Source organism: Nicotiana tabacum, chromosome 17 (genome assembly GCF_000715075.1).
Source record: "Nicotiana tabacum cultivar K326 chromosome 17, ASM71507v2, whole genome shotgun sequence".
Lineage (NCBI taxonomy): Eukaryota > Viridiplantae > Streptophyta > Magnoliopsida > Solanales > Solanaceae > Nicotiana > Nicotiana tabacum.
In genome coordinates this window covers 20,273,406-20,277,049 of record NC_134096.1, presented here as the reverse complement: position 1 = coordinate 20,277,049, position 3,644 = coordinate 20,273,406, and positions in this window count along the sequence as shown.

Sequence of the window (3,644 nt, the reverse complement as noted above, 5' to 3'; positions counted from 1 at the left end):
CCTTGATACACTCCAACAAAGATGATTGTGCCACAACACAAGCAAGAACCTTGCTAGGCTTCGAAATATCCAACCTCACGAACCTATTAGCCAAAGCATGAACATCCATGGCTAATAGCCTCTCCACCACCAATATAAATGCCAAAATGCCCATGCTCTCTACCTTCCTACTAAAGACATCGGCCACCATATTAGCGTTTCCTAGATGATATAATATGGTAATATCATAGTCTTTCAATAACTCTAACCATCTACTCTACCTCAAGTTAAGATCATTTTGCTTGAATAGATGCTGAGACTCCGATGATCGGTGTAGACCTCACATAGCATGTTATATAAGTAATTCCTCCAAATATTGAGTGCTTAAACAATGGCTGATAACTTCAAATCATGCATGAGATAGTTCTTCTCATGGACCTTCAACTGACGAGACGCATAGGAAATCACCCTACTATCCTGCATCAATACCGCGCCAAGCCCAATACAGGATGTATCACAATATACAATGTAAGATCCCAAACCTATGGACATCACCAATACTGGGGTTGTAGTCAAGGAAGTCATGAGCATCTGAATGTTCTCCTCACACCCATCAGACCATCTGAAAAAAGCGTCCTTCTGAGTCAACTAGGTCAATAGGGTTGAGATAGATGAAAACCCCTCCATGAAACGACGATAGTAGCCCACTAAACCCAAGAAGCTCTGAATCTATATACTTGAAGTAGGTCTAGGCCAATTCTGAACTACCTCTATTTTCTTTGGATCCACTTTGATATCCTCTAAAGACATAACATGACCCAAAAAAATGACTGAGTCCAACCAGAACTCACACTTTGAAAACTTGGCATATAGTTGGCGATCCATCAAAGTCTGAAGTACAATCTGTGGGTGTTTCTCATACTTCTCTCTACTATGAGAGTAAACCAGAATATCATCAATGAAAACAAACACGAAATAATCCAAATAAGGCTTGAAAATGCGGTTCATCAAATTCATGAAGGTTGCAGGAGCATTAGTCAAGCCAAATGACATCACCAAGAACTCTAATGATCATAATGAGTCCTAAAAGCTGTCTTAGGGATATCTGATTCCCTAATCTTCACCTAATGGTAGCCAAATCTTAAATCAATCTTGAAAAACATCTTGGCACCCTGAAGTTGGTCGAAGAAATCATCAATCATAGGCAATGGATACTTGTTCTTGATAGTGACCTTATTCAAATGCTGCTAATCAATGCACATCCGCATTGATCAATCCTTTTTCTTAACAAACAACACTGGCGTAACCCAAGGTGAAACACTCGGGTTAATGAATCCCTTGTCAAGAAAATCCTGCAGTTGATCCTTCTATTCATTCAAATCGACTGGAGCCATATGGTATGGTGGAATAAAAATAGGTTGAGTGCCCGGAACCAAATCAATGCAAAAGTCAATATCCCTATCGGGTGGCATACCAAAAAAATCTATAGGAAACACCTCAGGAAACTCCCTCACAATCGGTACCAAATCCATAGTAGGAACCTCCACATTAGAATATCAGATATAAGTCAAATACACTAAACACCCTTTCTCAACCATACGCCGAGCCTTCAAATATGAAACCAACATGCTAGTGGAATGATCGAGGGTCCCTTTCCACTATAATCTAGGCAGACCCGACATAACTAAAGCCACTGTCTTGGCATGACAATCCAAGATAGCGTGATATGGGGAAAACTAATTCATACTAAGAATTACCTCAAAATCCACCATATTCAACAACAATAGATCGACTACAGTAACAAAACCATTAGTAGTAACAACACGAGGCTGATGCACCCAATCAACTACAATAAATCTCCAACCGGTGTAGACACAGAAACAGAAATATCAAAAGAATCACGAGGCATACTCAAATGCGAAGCAAAATATGAAGACACATAAGAATATTTAGAACCCGAATCAAACAACACAGAAGCATCTCTGTGACATACTAAGATAATACCCTTAGTAACCGCATAGGAAGACTCCTCTTCGGGACGATCGAGGAATGCATAACAACGGGGTTGAGCCCCGCCAACCTATCCTACACCTCTAGGATGACCTCTCACTGACTATCCTCTACCTCGGGATACCTGACCCCCATCTCTAGCTAGATGAACAGGTGGTGGAGCAACCGATGTCGGAATCATGGCACGAGTACTTTGTTGTGGCATACTACTTTGTGACCTAGGTAAAAACATCGTGGCGTGGATCGCATCACCACATACATAACAAGCCCTCGGCTGATATGGCTGTTGAACGTAGAGTTGTCCCTGTCGACCCGAATAACCACCATGGTAACTATGTATCGGAGGTGCACTGTATGCTAGCTTCTCGGTATGAGGTCCATACAAATTCTGGCTTCCTGAAGTACCATGTGAGCCATATAGAGTTGAGTGTACCATCCTAATAAGATGGCCTCTACTAAAGGAATCCCTGCTTCCAGACAAGGCACTACTGAATCCTCCAAAATGACGGGGCCTCTTGTCAGAGGTTGTCTCCTTCTCCTAGCCTCTGATGCGCTCGATCCTTCTGGCGATCTCCACTACCATAGTAAAATAAATATCAACCTCAATTCTATCTGGCCATTTGAAGTCTGATGCCATGTGTAAGACCATCTATGAACCTATGCACCTTCTCTTTCTCAATAGGGAATATGATAGTTGCATGGCATGACAAATCCACACATCTAGTCTCATACTGAGTGACGGTTATGATACCTTGTTGAAGGCGATCAAACTAATTGTGCAACTCCTCTCTGAGTGAAGGGAATAAACTTCTCTAAGAACAACTTCAAAAAATGAGCCCATGTGAGAGGAGGTGATCCTGCTGGCCTACCCTACTCATAAACCTGCCACTACCTCTTGATAGAACCATGCATCTGAAAAATGGTGGAATCAACTTCGTTGGACTCCACTATCCCCATGTTGCGTAGAATCTCAAGGAAATGGTCCAAGAAGTCCTGGTCATCCTTTGAAGGTGCACCACTAAAGTGAGGTGGAAAGAACTTAGTGAACATGTCGAACCTCTTCAGCTAATCAGGTGACATCACGAGTCTGTCACCGGGTTGTGTAGCAATAATAGGTCGAACCACCCCAACTATTAGAACTCCTGGGGTCTGGTAAGCATGAGCCATCTGCTCTGGAGTATAAGTAGTAGGAGTTTAAACTCCTCCCCTGGCCTGAGAAACAGCTGGTGCCAGGAAACACACCAACTTGAACCATACTCTCCATGAAACCAACCATGCAAACTAAGGTATCCTGAAGCACTGGGATAGCAATGAACCCCTCTGGAACCTGAGCTGGTCCTACTAGTTCCACATCATCTGGGACCTCATCATCCTGAGCTATCGGAGGCTCAACTACGGGTGTTGCAGCGCGTACTCTAGGCTGAGCTCTACCTTTCCATATGCCTCCACCCTTGCCCCGACCCCTACCCCTAGTAGTGGCTTCAATCTAGGGTTCTGTATCCTGCTCAGCTGCGGACGAAGCACGTGTCCTCACCATTTGTGAGAGGATAATAGAAGAAAGATTCAAACTTCATGATAGAACAAAGTCGCACGATAGAGAAAGAAAGAAAGTGAAGTTTCCTAAAGCCTTATATCCTTTAGAAAATAAGTACATA